The 23,220-nt window shown below is 45.9% G+C and overlaps 1 pseudogene; it reads right to left on the bottom strand.

Moving 5' to 3' along the window:
• Positions 1-13,365: 13,365 nt before the first annotated feature.
• LOC129506133 (probable protein BRICK1) lies at positions 13,366-21,473 on the bottom strand (annotated as a pseudogene).
• Between the last annotated feature and the right edge of the window lie 1,747 nt (positions 21,474-23,220).

The raw sequence follows: 23,220 nt of genomic DNA, 5'->3' as shown, positions 1-23,220 counted from the left end.
AGATCCAAAGCTAGGAAGAGCCTTTCAAGCTAGACTACATCAAAGTATGGATTTTTAAAATAATAGGCATGACCGAAAAACTGGGGTAGGGGGTGGGGAGAGGTAATTGTTTTGAGAAGAGACCTGAGCCCTGAGGGATTCTTGGTAGGTTGAAGTCAAGAAGAGAAAAAGTTGCCATTACCGTCGCACTTCATAAATGGGGAAGAGCAGCTTTTGGCAGGGTAGGCAATTTGCCCCCAATCCTGCAAGTCAGAATGGGGCATGGCCAGGATTTGGACCTGTTCCATAGCCCCTCTCCTCCTCCCACTCAAAAACAAAGAAACCACTCAAGCAGGAGTGGGCACCTTGCCAGTAGCCGCCTCCTGTGGTGAGTCCCCCTCACCAGCGGGAGACCTAGTTTTCTCACCTGCAAACTGGGGAAAATGTGACTTCTCTTTCCTGGTGCACCGGGCTGTGGCGAGGACCAGGTGAATCCCAGATACAGACAACTGTTGGAGGTGAAATCTTGCTTGGTGGGGCTCTAGTCTCTGAGCAAGGGGAGACCTTTCGCCCAGTTGGCCTGCGATAAACTTTTATTTTTTTAAGATTTATTTATTCATTCATTCATGAGAGAGGCAGAGACATAGGCAGAGGGAGAAGCAGGTTCTCCATGGGGAGCCTAATGCGGGACTCAATCCCTGGACCCCGGGATCACGCCCTGAGCCGAAGGCAGACTCTCAACCACTGAGCTACTCCCCCGGCACTCCTGGCCTGTGATAATCTTAAAAGCAGAGGTCATCATCTTCCCACGAATCGGCTGAGGTCATCAGTTCGAGCTCAAACTCACTTCCTCATGTTTACCTTTTTCTCTGGGAGCCATCAGACCCAGCCCAGTTCCCAGTCTCTGCCAGGCCTGTTCTCTGCCAAGCTGGGGCCCCCTCTCTGCAGGCTGGCCCTGACCTCATGCCCAGTGCAGGATATTGAACCCTTATCCTGCTCCAACCCTCTGGGACCAGAAATTGCCTTGTTCTTGGCACGTCCCCACTCGGTACCAGGACTGGAATCTAGGGAGCGGCCGGAGATTGCAAGCTGCCCAGCTGGGACTTTTGAGCATCCCCTGAGCCTGAGAACTGTGAGTCACTGGCCCCTGCCCACTGCCTGCTTTGTGGCCTCAGGCTCACTGCCTGCTCGGACCATACCTTTGCCTTAGAATCACAAACCTACTGGGTTCTGTGTGCTGCTCACCAGCAGCCTCCAGCCATCCTTCCAGCAGCCTCGGTGGGGCCCCCACCCTTTACCCAGCACCCTTATCCACCAGTGCCTGGCCCCCTCCATTGTTCCTGCACCCTTTACCCCCAAATGTACATGCTTCCTGAGATCAACTTTCTTCTCTGGATTTACTGTCCTCTGATCATCTTATCTACTCCTAGGGTTTCAACTAGCACCCTCAAGTGGAAGAGGTCTAAGAATATAAAGGTCATTTTCTTTTTCTTTTTTTGAAGATTTTATTTATTTATTCATGAGAGACACACAGAGAGAGGCAGAGACATAGAGGGAGAAGCAGGCTCCCTGTGGGGAGCCTGATGCAGGACTGGATCCCAGGACCCCGGGATCATGACCTGAGCCAAAGGCAAAGGCTCAACCACTGAGCCACCCAGGTGTCCCATAAAGGTCATTTTCACTGAGTCCCATGAAGGATGGCCATCACCACAGCCGTGGAGGGAAAAACCCAGGCCGCCGTGGGCTCTGAATCCTCTGGCCTGGCATAGTGCCCGCCACAGATAGGTGCAGAGTCTCCGCTGGATGGATGAATGAATGAACGAGTGAAGGTACAGATGAGTTCTTCTCTCTCCGGATCCTAGTGCATTTTCTGGAGCCACCGTTCCTCCTGATACACAAGGCCAAGAGAGGAAGTGACTAAGCCAGCCAAGTTCAGAGAGGAAACATTAGCCCCTGTGACATCTGCCCGGGAACGGGAGACTAAGAGAGGACAGGATGGGCACCCAGAATCCGAAGCAGCACCCCAACTCTTGCTGGCTCTTACAAAAGCTTGGGTCCCACAGGCTTAGCCACACCACTGCCGGCGCGGCGGGGTGTCGAATAAGCCCTGACTGTTTTTATCTCGTTTAACCCTCCCGAAGACCTTCTGAGGTAGGTACTATTATTTTCTCCAATTTGCAGATGTGACTACAGAGGCAGGAGGTCAGGTAACCTGACCAGGATCCCATAGCTTATAAAAATAACCGAGTTGGGATTTTTTTTTTTTCTTTTTCCTGCAATGGTGCTGTTTCATCTTTAAAATACCAGCAATTTGCCCACATGCTCAGCTCTGCTACAATGTGTTATTTTCAGATCTAGCAATGAACTACAGAATGGTAGAAATGGAAGAGCCTTTGAGATGAATTAGTCCAGGCCAGAGTCGGGGGGAGAAGGGGGAGGAAGGCTGAGCATACAGGCTGCAGATCCTCCCCTCCCTCTTCTTTCTGCTCCTAAAATAAAACAGGACAAAAGACTGGAAAGTTACTGGATTAGAGACTTCAGCCTTTCCCTCCCAACTCCCTGGGATTTTATGATTCCAGATAGCAAGGAGGCTCTACAGCCTGGAGCGAGGAGAGGCTAAGATCTGTCCGCTGGTGGATTCAGTGATTTTGGAAGGGCGGCAGGGCAGGGGAGCCCGGGTTCCTCCCTCCGGCGGAGGGCCTCCTCCTAGAGCCCTTCCAGGGTGCAGGGAGGCTGCAGCGGCCAATGCGGCCAAGGCCTTCCCACGCTCGCCGCCCCGGGAAGACGGCCCTGTCCTTCACAAGCCTTCACCTCTCCTCTGCGTCCCTAATTGGCATCTTCTGGTGACTTCATTTTTCACTCTTGGCTAAAATGGGCCTCCGATGATTTATTCTATCCTGGGTGTTGACAAGCTCAAGGAGTTGTGTGGGGCCCACTGCCAGGCACTGGTGGTGACAAAGCATGACTCACCACTCCCAGGTCAGTTGTGGGGGGTAGGAGGCAGGAGAACCAGCCGGCAGTGCTCCCCACTGCAGCGCTGGGCCTCCTGCCCTCTTGGGAGGCAGCTCGGCTCCTGGATTAGGAAACAGACACCCCAGAACCGGGTGAGGGAGACAGGACAGGCAGCCCACAGGTCTATCACATCTCAAGGCTGCTTCTCTGTTTTGTCTCCCACCCCCAGTGCCAAATGCTGAACTGCCTTTCTGAGAGAGCTCTAAAAGGGAAATACAAGCCAGCCCTCCTCGAATCCCCTCCATCACGTGTTCACAGAACAGGAGCGGTGGGGAGGGGGGAGCAGAAGAAAGCCTCAGAGATCACTTAACTCCATCTTTTTTCTGTTGCGAGAAAGAATTTGAGGCCCAGAGAGGTCAAGCCATTTGACCAAGGTCACAGAGTGAGTTAGAGGTGAAGCTGGGACTAGAACCTGGGTGTCTGTTCCAGACTTGCACTCTCTTGCCAACCAAGATACTGTGAGAATTTCACTCGCACCTCTGGGAGAGAAGAAGCAGACTCTCCCCCAGGAGCAGGGGCAAGAAGCACTACGCCCGAGGTGAGATGCATTGGCTAGACTTCGGCTTTGCCCTCTGTTCCTCTCAGATGGGGCTCTGTGCTTTCTTGGCTTGTGGGGCACCCCTGAGTCTTTGGGGCTCCAGTCTGAGCGTCCGACTCTCCCAGGAATGATGCTTCTCTCACAGCAATGTGCCAACAGCAGGCGTTCCGCAGACTCTTCCTTGGCTTAGCCAAGAACAAGTTGCCCTTCTAAGAGCCTGTTGCATCTGGCTGCTAGATGACCTTCTTTCTAAACAGTTCAGGGAGACTTAAATTCATGGAACCAGTAAATGAAAAGGGGCCACCAAGTTCCCCTGGTCTGTACTTACTCCATTCAATCCAGGGACCCCCTCTATGACACCCCAGGTGGACACCACCCTCAGCTCGAACCCATTCTCAGGACGAACCATTCCTCCTGCCTCACTCCCAGCCCCCCCCGCTGCTGGACCCAAGCGATAGAGGAGTCAGTCACCCTGTGATGACACTTTATGCTGAAACAGACAGACCAAGTGTTTACCCTTCTCTGGACTACAGCCTGTGTTTTCGATCATGAACAAGGAACAAGCCCAAACAGACATGACCATTCTTGATCGGCCAAAGACTGAGTGTCCATTTGGCCAAAGACTGAGTGTGCATTTGGTGGGCTAGATCGGGCTCTTGCTCAATTTACTTTTCCTATCTGATTTCCATGAATAAAAGAAAGAAAGAAAGAAAGAAAGAAAGAAAGAAAGAAAGAAAGAAAGAAAGAAAAAAGAAAAGAAAAAAAAAAGAAAGCTTGCCTACCTGCTCTAGAGAAATTGAGCAAGAAAAAAAGATAAGTGCCCAGCCTGTTCTTTTGCTTCTTGCTAGCAATCCTGGTGAGAGTTCTGACTGAGGAGGAAATTGGGCCCACCCAAGGTGAGATGCAGGGGCATCTGTGCTCGGCCATTAACCTCTTTCTTCCTCTTCCCCTTGCCATTGAAGACAACTAGCATATTCAAGAAAAGTATTATTGTTGTTCTAAATTCCTTTTTTTCTTTCATTTTGGAAACCACATATGAGTCGAAAAAAAAAAATCAATTACTATATGCCAGGCAGGATTCCAGGGGCTATATTAGTGAGTGAAACAAAGCTCCTGACCCCAGGAAGCTTACTATTCCACAAGACAAAACAGAAATAAAGTAATAGTGAAACATGATAACACAATAAACATTATAATAGGAGCTGCCATGTGCTACAAAGGAAAACAAAGCAACATAAGGGGTGAGAGGTCATGCCGCTGTTATTTTGGGTACGAGGGCCAGGGCCAGCCTGGGAGGTGACATTGGAGCAGAGGCTGGGGGAGCTAGAATAAGGGACCCCTCCTTGGGCCTATGTGGGGGAGGCGTTCCAAGATGAAAGAACTGTGAAAACCATAGGCAACCCCTGATCAGTGTGCAACCAGGGTCAATTAGAATGACTTTCAATGAACGTTTCATAGATGGAAATAATTTTCAAGGCACATTTTGCCAATAGCTTTAAAGTTCCACGTGACATTACCTGCGTTTAGAAGCCATTAGCACTCATAACCTGATTTCCAGTGGGAGGTTGGGGGGGACCAGCCATCTGTGAATGAGGCGATCAAACACTCTTCTCTCTCTCTCGGGAAAGCTCCCTCACATACCATCTCTTTAAATAATCACCACAACCCCACAAGGTGGGTGTTAAAGTTCACGACAGTGTCACAGGCAGGAAAACTGAGGCTGTGAGCAGTGACTCTGGTCCTGACCCAGGCCACCGGTATGCAGAAGTGCTCCATTTCTAAAGGACATTGTCCTGTTTCATTGAAACGTCCAAGAACATCTGGGCTTGGAAATTTAACTTCCATTCAGCACAATAACGGATAGGGGAGACCAATACCTCTGTGGCAGTGTGGCCTGCACCACTGGGCTCTCCTTCCAGAGGACTTGCCAAGGGGAGCGGCCTTCCTGACAGCCCCAGTCAGTGCCTATGGACGTGGAAGCGTCAGGGCCACCCTTCCGCCAGTCTCCCAGCCCGTGGTGGAGCATGGCAGGGGGACTCCAGGGCAGGCCCATCCTGCTGGAGGCATGCTGCTTCCAACAGGAAATATTGAGCTCTGGGACTGCTGCTGGCCTGCCTGAGAGCCTAACGGAAACATACCGCAGACCCAGAACCTCCCTAACTCTTCCTTCCCTTCTTCCTCTCATGGTGCCGGACCAGCCTGAGGGGCTGAAGGCCCTCCCCGCCATCTCCTGAGCACCCTCCACCCTCCCTCACAGACAGCTCTCCCAGCAAACCTACTGCATGTCCGAGCTCATCACTTGGCATCTGCATCCCAGAGGATCCACACCGACATTTCTAATCTCAATAGTTTTGTTTTACTTCTTTATAGAAGGATTATGTTATTCATTATATCTTTGTCTTTCTGGAATTGAAAACACAGAAAAGAAAAAAAGTATTTTGTCATCTGCCAGTGTCAGACTTTTGGCCTCATTAATGGTCCATTTTAACAAAAATATAAAGGGAAATTCTGGGATTTCACTGGTGTTAACTGAGGTGAGGTTTTGGCCTGAGTTCTGCCAACAGCCTTTTATCTTAGCGGCTTCCGATCTGCTTTCACAGGTCCTGTCTAAGAGGAACATTTCACTGCTTTGTGTCCAGGCTGTGAACTCCAGCTTAGAGCCAGTCAGAGCTGTCAATGCATATTCCAGAGTATTGAAGTGGCTACAGGAGGTCGCTGGGGTGCTCCAGGCAGACATGGGGGTCTGAACCAGTTCTGTCCTAGAGAAATAAAATGTGAGCCATGTGTGTAATTTAAAAATTTCAAAAAATAAAATAAATAGGGATCCCTGGGTGGCACAGCGGTTTGGCTCCTGCCTTTGGCCCAGGGCGCGATCCTGAAGACTCGGGATCGAATCCCACATTGGGCTCCCGGTGCGTGGAGCCTGCTTCTCCCTCTGCCTGTGTCTCTGCCTCTCTCTCTCTCTCTTTCTCTCTCTTTGTGTGACTATCATAAATAAATTTAAAAAAATCAAAAAATAAAATAAAATAAAAATAAAATAAAATAAATAAATAAATAAATAAATAAAATAAAAATAAAATTTTCTAGAAGCCACATTTGAAAAGGAAAAGGAAACAAGTAAAATTAATCTTAATAGTATGTTTTATTTAACCCAAATACATCTAAATTATCATCACATGTAATCCTATTTAAACATTATTGATGAGATAATTTACATTTTTGTCACAAAGTATTCATTAAAAAAAATTTTTTTTCAAGTGGACTCCACACCTTATTTGGAGCTCAATACAGGGCTTGAACTCACGACCCCTCACACTAAGTCCTTAGATGAGGCACAATTCAAGTGCTCACTAAACACATATGGCTAGTGGCTCCTATGCTGGACAGTGTAGATCCAGGCACTTTCAAGTCTGAGGAATAATATTTAAATATGAAGCAGTTAGGAGATACCTGGGTGGCTCAGTCAGTTAAGTGACGATCTTCAGTTCAGGTCATGATCTCAGGGTCCTGGGATCCAGTTCTGAATCAGGCTCTCTGCTCAGTGGGAAGTCTGCTTCTCCCTCTGCCCCTCCCTCCTCTCCCACTCCCCCTTCTGCTCTCTGCTTTCTCTCTCTCAAATAAGTAAAGAAAACCTTTAAAAAAGTATGGAGCAGGGGATCCCTGGGTGGCTCAGCGGTTTGGCGCCTGCCTTTGGCCCAGGGCGCAATCCTGGAGTCCCGGGATTGAGTCCCACGTTGGGCTCCCGGCACGGACCCTGCTTCTCCCTCCTCCTGTGTCTCTGCCTCTCTCTCTCTCTCTCTCTCTCTCTCTATGTCTATCATAAATAAATAAATCTTTAAAAAAAATGTGGAGCGGCCGATAAGCTATTTTTCTTAGCATTCCTCTAAGCTCCTCACCCCACTGAGAAACTTTGAAATCATCACCCAAGGGGATTTTTATTCAGAACTTTTGTTTGCTTTTTTTTTTTTGCTAGGAAATAGAAAATATTCACTTTGAAATAAAATATAAAAGAAGAGGGATTGAGTTCTTAGACATATATAAGATACCAGCTGCCACAATTATTTTAAATAAATCTTTATAGCTGGAGAATCCAGGGTATAAACCTAAGAGGCTATTTCCTTCTCCCAAACATGGCTGAGCCTAGCAGCCCATTACAGGACTCATTTCTTTGGCCCCATCCCCTAAGTAGCCCTCTCCTGCCCACCCTTGGCAACATACACCCCCAGCAGAGAACACCAATCATGTCCTTTACTACTATAAGAAAACACTGATACTCTAATTTTTAAAAACCGGAATCATACATTTAAAAGCTACTCCACACAAGGCAAGTATTCACCTAGGCATTCACTCACTTTTCAACTTTATACTTTTCTCTCCATTTTGCAATTCCAGAAAGCTAAGTAACTTGCCCAACGCCACATCGCTCATCATTCTACAACCCTTTAAAAGTTGGCATTGGGAGACCACATCCTGAACCAATTTACAATATTGATGGCATTGTAAATTAGTTTAATCTTTTCTGAGATTAACTTGAAAATGTTTAACAAGTTATAAAATGGCCCATGCTCTTTTATACAATGATACTGGGATTTATTCTAAGGTAATAAATAAAATATATATGGACACACTCACATATAAGCTTGTGCAAAGATATTTATGACAGAAAACCTATGGTCATTAAAAAATTGTTAAATATCTCAATTTTTCATTTATTTAGCAAACATTTATTGAGTACCTTCCATGAGTCAAGCACAGGTCTAATACCAAGGATTCAGCAATGGAGAAAAAAGCAAAAGGACACAATGATTCCTATTTTCATGGAGAAGTTTCATAAACAAAGATCCTAGGGGTACAAAAGAAGAATGAATAATAAGGGCAACATACATAATTTGAAGTTGTCAGTAGTCACATTAAAAAGAAACAAGAGAAATTATTCTTTGTAATATACCTTAAGTCAATATATCCAAAGTATTATTCTAACATGTAATCAGCACAAGAAACTAAGATATTTTGCATTCTTTTTTTACAGTCTTCAAAATCCAGTGCACATTTTACACCTATAGCACATTTCAACCTGAATGCCAAATTTTCATTTTGCCATTTTGTCTTTGATTATTGACCACTTGGCAACTATTCCTTTTGTTTCAAGAAAAAAATTTGGACTTACTAGTATAGTAAATCTTTGTAAAATTTTTCCACAATTCAAATAATGAATATTGGCAACCAGCATTAAATCCATTGTCTTCTATTTTTCCAACAGTTCTGTAAACCGGAGATGATTCACAGCATTTCCACATAGATACTGAACAATCTCAACAATTTCATCCATGACACCTTTCTGAATGCCTCCTTCAGAAAACTAAGTTCAAATATTGTCAGCATGTATCACACACAGTGGAATGAAGCAATAAAAAAACATCCACCTCTCATTTCAAAATTCCAATAAACCTGGGTATTTAAAGTGATATAGTACATCAGAGTACATCATGAAAGAAACAAATTTCTTCACATGTAGCTAAAATTTTTAGATAAATATAAAAGATTCAAAAATATTCATACCTTGAATTCAATTTTTAGCATATAGCTAAAATTTTTAGATAAATATAAAAGATTCAAAAATATTCATACCTTGAATTCAATAAACCTGGGTATTTAAAGTGATATAGTACATCAGAGTACATCATGAAAGAAACAAATTTCTTCACATATAGCTAAAATTTTTAGATAAATATAAAAGATTCAAAAATATTCATACCTTGAATTCAATTTTTAGACCACATGTTGATATCTCTTCATAAATGTGGGAGTCCTCTGAGGAAAAAAAAATCTAAATGTTACTGTTCTAGTCATAATACTAGCTTCTGTATCTCCATGTGATTCTTTGTCCTAAATTTAAATGTTCATCTATACTTATTTTTTAACTAGAAAAATGATTATATCACAATTAAAATAAATGCAGGGGTACCTTGGTGGCTCAGTCGGTTAGGCATCAGACTCTTGACTTCAGCTCAGGTCATGATCTCAGGGTCAGGGGATCAATCCCCACGTTGGGCTCCCCGCTCAGCAGAGAGCTGCTTGAGATTTTCTCTCTCCCTCTCTCTTTGCCCCTCCCCCAATAAAGAAATCTAAAAAAAATGCAATAACATTAGAGATTTTAATAAGTGTTATTATTAATTATAATTTATATAGGTATCACTATAACTGCACAAAATATTCAGATAAACACAAAACAAGTTACACCAGATAGAAAACCATCATTCAAACTGGATCAATCACCTGGCACCAACTAGATGGGTGAAGTATGTGTGGGTAGACTACAGTAAGTTCTTACCTGATGGAATTAAATGTCCTACTGTAACAGTGATGTTTAACAGAAAAATATACTGCTGAAGCTTTTAAATTAAATTAGATTAATTTAAAGTAGAGTAATAATTCCATTCTTCATTCATCCCATCCATGTTTTGAGGGCCAGGTAGCAACAGGTGACTGGTATGGGACAGTGAGAAACCCTAGTGGGAGACAGGGAGAGGGTCCAGATCACTGGACTTCTTCTGAGCTGCCTTGTGTTGCCTTGAATTTCCATGAGTCTGGAGCGGGGAGAGAAAGCACTGGGGGTAGGACTTCTGGATGCTCCCCTTCACTTCAACCAAGGTGACTCCACTATCATCTGCTTTACTTACTGAATCTTCACATTAAGATTTGGTTGGAAAAAGGTGTCCCCGTGTTTTTGTTTAAGGCTTTGAAACCATTACTCCTCGACTTTCTTGCTTGTCAATCTGGTGAATCTAGCATTGGCATCTCCTGAGAACTGGTGGGAAATGCATGTTCTCAGGCCCCACTCCAGGTGATTGATGTGCACACTGCAGTGTAAGAAACTGGGTTTTTGGGGATCCCTGGGTGGCGCAGCGGTTTGGCGCCGGCCTTTGGCCCAGGGCGCGATCCTGGAGACCCTGGATCGAATCCCACATCGGGCTCCCGGTGCATGGAGCCTGCTTCTCCCTCTGCCTATGTCTCTGCCTCTCTCTCTCTCTCTCTCTCTCTGGGACTATCATAAGTAAATTAAAAAAAATTTAAAAAAAAAGAAACTGGGTTTTTCAGCTCCATAATCTCCTTCTCTTATGAATATCCTCTCTCATTTTCTCTCTCTCTCTCTCTCTCTCTCTCTCTCTCTCTCTCTCTCACACACACACACACACACACACTGTGTTTTAAAGAAGAGTTAACCCATTATGAAATCATAGCCAAACTGTAGCATTTTAGAAACAATCACACATCAGAGAATGTAGCTCTAACATCTCCTTCCTGCCTCAGTGACCTGTGTGGGAGCTCCTGGATCCTGAGTGATTGTCCCCAGCATTTCCGCCCCACTCTGCTATTGTTTATCCCTGACAAAGCCCCTCCCAGGGGGGGGGGGGCATTGTTATCATAGCAGACACTTCACTGACAAGGTGGAGGAGGTATGCTTAGTAGCAAACAGAATGAACCCTGGAGCCAAACTGAGTGGATTTAAATCCCTGAGTGGATTTAAACCTACCACTCTACAGCCCTGAGACCTTGGGAAAGTTTCCTTGGGTGATGATGATGTGTCGATGTAGGTTTGTCAGTTGTAACAAACATACCGCTCTGGTGGGGGATGTTGATAGTGGGGGGGCTATGCACTGGGCGGGGAGAGTCTGGGGTACATAAGGAATATCTGTACCTTCTCCTTTTTGCTGTGAACCTAAATCTGCTCTTAAAAAAAAAAATGTCGTTTTTTTAAAAAGCCATTAAAGTAGTCATTTTGTGGTGGACTCTGTGAAATGCCCCCAGGTGAGAACAGAAGCCAGAATTGATGTCCACTCCCAATTTCTTGGTTAAAGTCATAAAGATAATGGCAAGAAGGACGTTTATGCTGGACTGTCACTATCTGGAGGATGATGTTGGACAAGAAGAGGAGGACAAGAGTAACATTTTCTCCATCAGAGGAATGAGCTTCCCAACCACTGGAGAGTTAGAATGGAAGAGCATGAATTATATACTCAACACAGATTCCCAGGACTGGGCTTTGTATGACCACCTAATGGATTTCCTTGTGGACCAAGGGGGTGGATGACACTTTTTTCAGATGAGCTCAGCATGGCCCTTGATCACCAAACTTTCTCAGAGACCTCGAAAGTTTTGTCAAGAGCCAATAGCATTTTGCCAGACAAAATGCTGAATACTTTGATTTTATGGCAGGCTTTGGTCAGTGAACAAAACCTACTCTGAAGCCAGATACATGTGCTTCAAAATGGTTTTCATCCTCATATCATAAAAAATGATCCAAATTGATTTATGTTGCCTTCTTATTTATAATTCCTTTGTTTCTTCTCTACAAATCCATTATTTTTAGGTTTTTGTATAACATCATGATGGAGAATAAAACTGGTTTATCTCCCCCGCGCCCACAAAAAGGAAGGAATGAAGGACTTCTTCCCTCAGCTGCCAGGAGTAGCTTGGAGGCCAGCTCTCAGCGGGCAGCAGCTCAGGAATTGCCTCAGCTGAATGAAGAGTCATGTCCCCAAAGTCATGGTTGCATTCCTGATTGATACAGAGATATATATATATCCAGCTCTCTCATCTCAACTCTGGATAGTTCTGAAGGGTCATCCATCTTTAGAACTGCCCTCAGGGCCACAGTCACAGCTTCTCTTGAGACTCCATCACAGTTGGGCTTCCCCCTCTGCCAAATCTGCTCCCTTCCCAAGGACATCCCTGGTAAACTTCTCATGTACCGATCTTTCTGACTCTGATTCCCAGGGAACCCAGAAATGAGCTGTCCATTTTGAAAGAAAGGAAGTCGCACACAATATTCATTCAGAGTTTCTATCTTAGAGAATTCATGACATAAAGTTCTTTTGATTTGAGCTAGTTCCCCTATTTGACACCTCCCACAGACAAAGAACCCACCCATTTATACCTCTTTGTTTATAGAGAGGTGCGTATATTTATGAGAAGATAATTATACCTTCCCAGGGCCAGGGTTGCTCATCATTACTATAAAAGGAAGTTGAAAGAAGCAGACAATTCACCAGAACTCACTTTAGTTTTTTGTCATTCAGTGAAAACTGATAATCACTTTGTTCTTTTAATTGGAACTGCCCCAACCAGTGAGGTGTTTATTAGCCAGGTAAATTCTTCTCCTGTGACTTGTCTATTCATAGACAATTTGCCTATTTTTCTTTTTGTTTTGCCTGTCTTTTTTCATAATAACTGGTAATAAATTGTTGGACATATGTTTCTGTCTTGGCTTTCTTTAATGGTGACCTTCATCACTTTTTTTTTTTAAAAAGTTGAGGAGTTTATTAGGGAAATATGAGAGGCAAAGCTACCCCAAGTGACAGAAAGAAAATTCTGAAAATGACCCTTCAAGCCAAGTGGAGGCCTGGCCTTGACCTCCCCCAAAGGACAAGAAACTGGTAGGTTAGCAACGACATTCTCTGATGGCCACCTTGCCGGGGCATAAGTGTCTCAGCCAGGACTGCCTCCCACCCCCCGCGCCAAAGGTGGAAAGGAGACAAAGACTGTTTATAGAATCAATGCAGAGGCAATGAGACCTGTAAGGAAAGTCTGAGAGAGAGAGAGATGGAGAGGACCTTAACAAAGAGTCCCAGGCATCTGGCTCTGAGCGCTTCAAATACACTGATGAACAGTTCTACAAAACGTTACTTAAAAGGTAAAATGCCTAATGTTGGTTCCAAGAGTTCCCCTGGACTTCTTCCCACATGCCACATCACACGTCGATGTACATGGCAGAGCCCAAAGGCCACACTTTTGAAAAAAGAAAAACAAAAATAAGCCCTGTTGCTCTCTAAGAAGAGAGGAAGGAGCTGAGGCTGCTGGGGCCTTTCCCACGTCGGCCTGTGTTCCATAAAGCAACTTCCCAGCAGCAGCATGGCATAGTTCTAGGTGAGGGTCTCACCTTTTGTCACCCGTGCTTCAATGTACTCTATTCTCGCTCGAGGGCTGTCAATTTCTCGTTTAGTGTTGCAGGTCTTGAACGACAAGACATATCGAATGAGTTGAGAAAGTCCGCGATCTTCTTGATGCTGCTGGTGATGACCTCAATGTATTCCCGGTTCGCCCAGTCCTGGTGAATCTCCCGCTGCACCGGATCCTCTTGGCCCGCCATGGCTGCCGCTTGAAGAGAGCCACTGCCACCTTCATCACTTTTTAAGATAACACTTTACATGTTGGTTTTGGGAGGATAGTTTTCATTTTGGTTTTTAAAATCCACCTAAAAATAAAATAAAATAAAATAAAATCCATCTATACAAAAGCATATAATGAAGAAAATAACTATCTTAGTCCAAAACAAAATACCATAGGAGGATGGGTGGCTTATAAACCACGGAATGTGTTTCTCACAGTTTTAGAGCCTGGGAAGTCCAAGACCAAGGAACCCACAGAATTGATGTTTGATGATGGCCTGCTGTTCCTGGTTCCTAGATGACTATCTTTTTGCTGTGTCCTCACATGGCCAAAGAGGCAAGGGATCTTTCTGGGGTCTCTTTCATAATGGCACTAATCCCCTTCATAAGAGCTTCACTCTTATGACCTAAGTACCTTCCCAAAGCCCCATATCCAAATACCATCACACTGGGGATTAGGTTCCAACACATGAAATTGGTGGGGGTGGGGTGCAGACATTCAGCCTATAGGAGCAATAATCACTTAAAATTTCTCCACTTAGAGAAATTACTGCAAAATTCTTCATTTTTTCCTGTAACTATTCCCTCCCTGCCCTGCCTGTAACTATTTTCCAAATTGAGATAATGTGTTAAACTTCCTATGTAGTTTTGAATTCTTGTTTTTTCATGTAATATTTAAGCATTTCCCCAGGCCATCAAAAGCCTTAATAAACATCATTTAAATGGATGTCTAAGGGGCACCTGGGTGCCTCAGCAGATGAGCGCCTGCCTTTGGCTCAGGTCATGATTTTGGGGTCCTGGGATCAAATCCTGCATCAGGCTTCCCACAGGGAGCCTGCTTCTCCCTCTGCCTGTGTCTCTGCCTCTCTCTCTGTGTCTCTCATGAATAAATAAATAAATAAATAAATAAATAAAATCTTTAAAAATAAATAAATGGATGCCTAGTAGTTTATCAAATGGATAAAACCACTGTTTGGTATAATCCCTTCAGAAATGGTAGATGTGTGGATCATTTCCAATTTCTCTCCACAAGTAATACTGTGACGATCATATGCAGAACTGTTTGTATTTCTTTTTTCTTTTTTTTTTAAGATTTTATTTATTTATTCATGATAGACACAGAGAGAGAGAGGCAGAGACACAGGCAGAGGGAGAAGCAGGCTCCCAGCAAGGAGCCCGATGTGGGACTCCATCCCAGGACTCCGGGATCACGCTCCGAGCCAAAGGCAGACGCTCAACCACTGAGCCACCCAGGCGTCCCTCTGTTTGTATTTCATATTATCCCTTTAAACACATTCTCTAGATTGGAAGGGAGTTAAAAGTAAAAGCATGTAAAGCCTCTTGTCATACATCTCAGTTCATTTTTGAGGAGTCATTTGCAAACCAATGTCTTCCATCGGAAGAGAAATACTGCAGTGAAAACATCACATCCAGCTTTGGCCCAAGCACTGGAGGGAGGCCCCAGCCTCCAAATCACACTCCATCAAGCAAATATGTATTACACCTGCTGCTTATAGGCGACTATTTTAGGCACTAGTGGGATGCCAATAGGTTGAGCAGGATCCTGCTTGCTGTCAAAGAGCAAAGGGTCTGAGAGAAAAATAAGCAGTAGGTAATTAATCATAACACAAGAAAGGGTGAAACAGATCTTCAACAAAATGGTAAGTCAGCGTGTGTGGGATACATGGTCAAACAATGCAGCCAGGAAGGTAAGTTGTTACATTATGGTCTCATAAACACCCTAGAGGGCACCAGGACCTTCCCAGATTCAATAATGGAAGAAAATGAATGCCCAGTTTAGGATTTGGAACATAGATTCAGGATTTTACATAATGGCACAGCTAACTATGTTTACAGCTTTGCTTTTATGATGGTCAACCCTACGGCTTTCTTGATACTGGGGGTCCCCGGTGTGCAGCCTCCACATTTTTCCTATAGAGTTGCATCCTCCAGGAGCCCACTCTGCACCATGGGCTCAAAGACTGCAGCGTGTCTTCCAGGCAAAGACCACGTGTACTCTTCGATGGTTCAGTCTATGTGCTGCTCAGCCCCGGGGAGGCTCTGGTGGGTGGAGAGAGACCCACTGGCTTCCAGCAGAGCGTGCTTCCTCCACTGCTCTGAAGCGGACAGTACCTCACACTCCACACCCCAAGCTGAATCACCTAAGGCAGTAATGGTGGATGGCTGTGGAGTCAGAGTTCTGAATCTGATCTTTGCTTTCCCCACTTAGTAGCCCTCCACCTGGGCAACCTACTTAAATCCCTCACCTTTCTTCCCTCAACCACAAAACAGAGCCAAGAGTGGTCATGAAAAGACAGAGAGAGAATGGATATGAAAGCACTTGAAAAGAGCAAACTGTCTTTGAAGTATCAGCACTTATTATGTTGTGGAAAATCTAAACAAAAGATATTGCAGTCCCTCCTCTCTGAACAAATTGTGATGTCCATGGGGGTAGGGAGCCAGGGATAGGAGTTCATTGATTTACTCTTTGTTAATTTTTAAAAAGCATGCCTTAAAGCAATGTAACAGAAGAGCTCCTTTACTGGCTTTGCTGTATCATGAGAGAGGCAGACTTTGGCTCCTGAGAACACGTTCTTGTGTGGGTCTAGAGTTTGGGAAGCTAGGAGGGGACTCTTGTAGAAGGCTAGGTGAGAAGGTTTCCTTAGGGTTTACAAGTCGATTCTAGGGTTATGAGTTGGTTCCCCACAACATGCAGAACCTGAGCCCTCGGGATTTGTCTTCCAATCCATCACGTACACAGGGAGCCCTTGGGAAGCAGACTCTAACACGATGAGGGAGATTTAGCCAGGCTCCTGGACAAGTGAAGCTCAGAGGATATCGTAGCAGCGATTTTCAGAGAAGCACCCCCACTTTGTGAGCTTATGAGAAAACTTGCAGAATTGCTATTGATCCCACTTTTGTTGGGTGGAGAACATATACAGCTTCTTTAAGAGCCTACCCACCAAGTGAAGGAAGCCATTACCCTGAGGGATGTAGTTAGACACACGAGGAGGCCAACTCAGAGGGGCTACGCCTTCTTTCAGAGACGCTCAGAGGAGAGACAGAAGTGACTAGACCGTACTCCCCAATATATATACCCACCCCCTTGCCAGCCAGCCATGTGACAGCACCGAAGAGCAGGATTGAGGCATCCCTCCCCACTCACACCCCACTTTCCATCCTTGCTGGTGCCCCGACATGGATTGACAGTCCCTGTGTCAGGCTGACAAGGGGGTTGCTTCCTCTGCTGGCCACCCTTCTGCTTTCCCTGCTTGCCTCCAAGGACCCTCCCCTGCTCCCAGCAACATCCCAAGACACCTGCTTCTCCAGAGGAAGGCCAGCCCCTCATACCTGATGTCTCCCACAGCCTCTCCCCAGCCTCTGGGCAGAGTCACCCCCAGCTTTGCTCTCCACCAGGCTTCCATCTCATCTCATGTAAGCATCCTCTTTCCACCCTCTGCTCTGAGATCCCCATGCCTGCCAGGGCTTGAAAGAGGGTCCAGGGAATTCCCAGGACACTCTAAATATAATTCAGCTCCTGCTCTGTGAATTCTCAGGCCCAGTTAGAAACATGTGGAGCCTTGCCTCAGCTCCCCACCCTGGAGAAGGGGTATTTTTAGAGGCATAGCAGAATGGGGAGGGTCAACCCAAGTGAAAAGACAGGTCTGCTGAATACAAACCTTGCTTAGAAGGAAGTAATAATCCTAAGAGGTAATGGCTGTCATTTTCTGAGACACTTTCCTGTTTACATGTCTGCTCATAGCCATCATCTCCTTGACTCTTCAACATCGCTTAGTGAGGAAGATAAGCAGGTGTACTGGCTCTGCTCTACAAGCAAGGAATTGTAAAGCTGAGAGCAGATAAGTGAGCGGCTACAGCAGAACCCTGGACTTGGGGGTTGTTGATATTTGAGGTCTCTCCAGCTTCTGACAACAGAGAAAGGGCATGGGGGAGCAGGGAGGCCAGGTCTGCCCACCTGGTCTCCGGCTATGCAGCCAGCCACCCTGCCTCCACCAGCCAGGAGCAAGGAGCTGGGTCAGCCAGCTGAGACAGGCCTACAGTGGAGCATGCTGCCCAGGAGAACAAGGCGGGTGTGGCGTCCTGATGACAGCCTCGCATCAAAGCACGGCTGGGAGCCACGCAAGCTAAGCTGTGAGAGTAATAACCCTCCACCCTCACATGAAGCAGGAAAACCTCACTCCAAATCCTCCAGACTGGGCATCACATGCCGCCACTGTTGATGCTACAACAGGACAAACTCAACCGCTCATCCTCCCATTGCATTCCCCACTGCATCTCCCTGGCACCCAAGTGTGTGCAGCTTGTTCTTCTCTCTTCCAACAAGTGGGCAGGACCTGGTCTTGAAAGCATTTCCAGCCAAGAGCAGACACAGCTCATGGGCCTGTGGCTACAAGGGGTCTGAGCAGGTGTGTCCATGGAGAGGATCCGGCACCAGATCCCAGGGCTGGGCTGCCCTCTTCTGGGGGAGCTGGGGGTGCTCTTCAGCTCCCCACCTCAGGCAGGGCAACCCCCCCCACTTCCCCCACCCCGGCAGACAGAGGAGGGGAGGCAGGGGCTCCGAGGCTCCTGCAGCCCCACGCGGGCGTGAAGGAGACCACCTCTATCCTACATGAGTCTGAACATGGGGATCCACTTTTCAGGGTCATCTTGCTGTTTTTTCTGCTCTTTCTGGCTCCAAAGCTCTGTACCTTCCCTTAAGAACTCAGTGCTCCTACCAGGAAGAAAAAGGCAGCGCTCTTAAAGATTTACACAGGGTACTCATCAAAGAAGAAGGACCCTGAGATGTTAAGGACAAATATTACAGTGCTTTCGCAAACATTGACTCATCTAAGCCTCAAAGAGCGCCAAGGCATAGATGGAAAAGCTAGTAGTAGTATGGGTATGAGTACTAGTGACGTGGGAAATAAAGCCAGAAGAAAAATTACTAAAAAAAAAATTAAAAATGAAAAAAAAGAAAAAAGAAAAATCATTAAATTCCCTCATTACCTATAGCCCATTGACGAGTCCTTGAAACAGGCAGGGTGATAGGCTGCCTCTTCCTAGATGTTAATGCTTTGCTAAGGTCAAAAGGCAATCTTAGCCCGACCCTCCAGGATCCTGTAAGTCTACTTTAACATGTAAAAAGTCCTCTGGAAACTTCCTTTATCTCTACCCCGCCCCCAAGACACATGTTGGTAATCATCCCCCAAGCATTTGGCCCACCGATATAGATCTGAAGGGTCTCACCACAGGTTTTATTAGACAGTAAGAAATGACCTTTTCTCAGCAATAGCTAATCCCCTCAAGGTCCTGGAAACCTTACTTCCGAAATTCTTTAGAGACTTATGCTCTCCCTAACCCCTCCCAACTTGAAAGTGTATAATGGGCCACTTCTCCTGAATCCCATGCAGCTCTTTCTGCCCTCGGGTCCTGTCGCCGTGCATGCGCCGTGCTTTAATAAAACCACCTTTCTGCATCAAAAATGGCTCAAGAGGGGGGATCCCTGGGTGGCGCAGCGGTTTGGTGCCTGCCTTTGGCCCAGGGCGCGATCCTGGAGACCCAGGATCGAATCCCACATTGGGCTCCCAGTGCATGGAGCCTGCTTCTGCCTGTGTCTCTGCCTCTCTCTCTCTCTGTGTGTGACTATCATAAATAAATAAAAATTTTAAAAAATGGCTCAAGAATTCTTTCTCAGCCATTGGCTTTGAATCCTAACATCTCTCCTAAATCAGTAGTATCTCTATGCATATTCCTGCTGCTACTGCTATTCACGTTAGCATTAGAATGAGATACCACCTCACACCAGTGAGAATGGGGAAAATTAACAAGGCAGGAAACAACAAATGTTGGAGAGGATGCGGAGAAAAGGGAACCCTCTTACACTGTTGGTGGGAATGTGAACTGGTGCAGCCACTCTGGAAAACTGTGTGGAGGTTCCTCAAAGAATTAAAAATAGACCTGCCCTACGACCCAGCAATTGCACTGTTAGGGATTTACCCCGAAGATTCAGATGCAATGAAACGCCGGGGCACCTGCACCCCGATGTTTCTAGCAGCCATGTCCACAATAGCCAAACTGTGGAAGGAGCCTCGGTGCCCATCGAAAGATGAATGGATAAAGAAGCTGTGGTTTATGTATACAATGGAATATTACTCAGCCATTAGAAACAACAAATACCCACTATTTGCTTCAACGTGGATGGAACTGGAGGGTATTATGCTGAGTGAAGTAAGTCAATCGGAGAAGGACAAACAGTGTATGTTCTCACTTATTTGGGGAATATGAATAATAGTGAAGGGGAATATAAGGGAAGGGAGAAGAAATGTGTGGGAGATATCAGAAAGGGACACAGAACATAAAGACTTCTAACTCTGGGAAATGAACTAGGGGTGGTGGAAGGGGAGGAGGGCGGGGGGTGGGGGTGAATGGGTGACGGGCACGGAGGGGGACACTTGACGGGATGAGCACTGGGTGTTATTCTGTATGTTGGTAAATTGAACACCAATAAAAATTAATTTATAAAAAAAAAAAGAATTTGGGTTTTTCCTTTTTTTTTTAAGATTTTATTTATTTATTCATAATAGACACAGAGGGAGAGCCAGAGACATAGGCAGAGGGAGAAGCAGGCTCCCTGAGGGGAACCCCATGAGGGACTCAATCCCAGGACCCCAGGATTATGACCTGAGTTGAAGGCAGACAAAGGCAGACGCTCAACCGCTGAGCCACCCAGGTGGCCCTATATTAGAATTTGTGTTCACATTCACATTAGTATTTGTATTCATGTTTATAATCATATTATCATTCATATTCCTAGTACCCATATTGGTATGTGTCAGTATTTTAGGAGGAAGATATGGTGGGCGCACAAACAGCTAGAAAGCCCAGGGCTGTCACATCTTGCCTTCTGTTCTCCGTAAACATTGGAGATTACCTCTGGCAGGAATGACAGGTATAAAGCCTCTAGAGTCCTCTTTAACCCGGGACAGGAATGGGCTAATGGTGGTTCTCCTGGAGCTCTGCGAGAAGAGAAATTACACAAGTAAGGTCTTAAGCATGGCCTCCAACTCCTACATGTGAGGGCAGTGTTATAGCAAGGCAGTGGGAAATTATGCTAGAAATGAGGACAGGGGGACAAATTCTGACATTATGAATAACATTATGGGTTATGATAAGGAACTTGTTCTACTACAAAAATGAGGCACCATTGAGGGTTGAGCGCTCTCTCAAGACCTGGGACCCAGGCTTGGAACTCTTTCCCTCACCCAACACACCATGCACAACCCCTACACACATTCACACACACCACTACACACATCACATGCACACACCCCCCACGCACACTCCATATACTCACTCCTACACATATACCACACCACACACGCACACATCACACACACATATTACATGTACCCCCATACATACCTCATATACTCACACATACACCATACAAATCACACATACATATCACACACATTACATACACACACCTCATACACATTACAAATACATATCACACACGCCCACACACACCACACACAGACACTCTGCACAGAGCTTCTGACAGTCACCATGCCCATATGTGGCTCTGTCGCTTTGAGAACCCTCACAGAGCACAGTCAAGCTTGTTACCTTAGCCCGAATAAGTTTGAGGCTTGTTCCACAGATGTCAGCCCCAGGGTGACTGGTGATAGCTATGTTATTCACAGAGAGTCTACACCACCTCAGCACATCCTTGTGACAGGAAACCAAAGCACCGACAGGCCTGCTCTTTCTGGTAGCATTCAGCCTCTGGTCACACCCTGAAATACAGAGGCTTTTGTGGGGAACAGGCCTGAGTCACCTTATGTCTCAAATGTCCTTGCAGGAAAGACCAGCACCTCACGTCCAATCCTTCCTTCATCTCATGTCCTGCTGTGGGAGGACAGTACGAGACAGCACATCTCTGGGACTTTTCACCACAGGAGGCCAATACAAAGCCATGGGTTTCCTCTTATCATGCTATTTCATGACATAAAAGAAAGCACCCACCCGTAGAGCCGGAGTCTGAAAAATATGCACGTTCCCTTACATTAGCATCCCTTTGATCTGGAAGGACAGCAGAGAGAGGCATACCCCAGACTATAAGGGCTGCATCCTTTCCTGTTCATCATCTTCCTTCCTCCTTTGGGGGCAGTGAGTCTCACACATGCCTGGAAACCAGGTAAATGCCTGGGCTGGTGAAATGTACAACTTCCAGAAGCACATTGACAGCCGAGGTCAGGCATCAGAGTTAAACCTTTAACATCCGAAATGCAGCTTCTTGTACTTTTATTTCTTACCCCTGGAAAGACTTCTAGACCATTACAACTGAAAGATACCAGAGAGTTCACCTATCTTCATCTTTCCACAGATGAGGAAATTCAGGGATCCACTTCCCCAAGTGTGATCCTCTGAGCAGCCATCAGAATCACCTGGAGGTAGATCCCTCAGGTCCTTCCCCAGATATGTTGAATCAAGATTTACTGTGGAAAGGCCTAGGAACCTGCATTTTAAGCAGACTCTTTAGGAAATCATATACCTGAGAATGTTCTAGAAGGACAGCTGGTTGATACAACTCAGACCACCACCACAACAACAATAATAGTAACTATAGTACTGAGGCATGATAAATCAGGATAGCCTCGGAGACTCATCTCCTCCCGTCTTCAGAGCTTACCAAGAGCTGGCTCGGCAGGTCTGTGCAAACCGAGAACTCAGTCACCAGCCACAGAGCTCCCAAGGTGCCTCCTTCCTAACAAGCCTATTTTCTCAGCCAGGAAGCCCACTGACCCATAGGTGTCCCCTACTATTCTGTCCCTATAATGAGGCAAGGTCACTCTTCAGGAACTCTTGCCATGGTATGAACAGTCCTGTCAGATCCAGCCCAAACGTGTTTCTCATTTTAGTGATTCCACAAATACCTATTGAAGGAGCTCTGTGCCACACACTGCGCTAGGTACCAGCAGTATGATGATGAAAATAACGAGCGTGGCATCCGAACGTGGGTCTCCACAGAGAAGAGGCTGAGAACTGCCCCCAATCCTGCAGATTAGAGATTAGGTGGGAAAAGCCTTCAGATTTGGGTAGAAGAATTCCTTCCTTCCAAGGAGGAGATAGAAAAGGGAAGAGCTTCTCTCCAGGGTGGCCCTGAAGGGGGACACCAGGGAACATGTTCTTAAAATGGCCCCTAATATGTGCCTCTTGACCTTCTGTGTCACGTCAGCCTCATATAGGCAATTGCATACAAAATGGCTGCAGGTTTGGAAGCTCAAATGTGCCCACTTGCCTGCACTTGCCAGCCGCAGAGTAGCCATGTTGCAACATAAGCTCTTGCTGCACGTCTTCCTCAGAGCTGAGGGTAGGTCCACCTGCACTGTGCACCTGCATCAAGCCCTGAACCCTAGGCAACCTCAGAGCAACGCACACACGCGCACACACACACACACACACACACACACAATCTAGATGACCAAGAGCCTGCTGCTGCTGTGCCAACTAAGCCTC

This window comes from Nyctereutes procyonoides, unplaced genomic scaffold (genome assembly GCF_905146905.1).
Source record: "Nyctereutes procyonoides isolate TBG_1078 unplaced genomic scaffold, NYPRO_anot_genome, whole genome shotgun sequence".
Taxonomy (NCBI): Eukaryota; Metazoa; Chordata; class Mammalia; order Carnivora; family Canidae; genus Nyctereutes; species Nyctereutes procyonoides.
The sequence above is the reverse complement of the archived record's forward strand: the minus strand, read 5'-3'. Positions and strand labels throughout refer to the sequence as shown.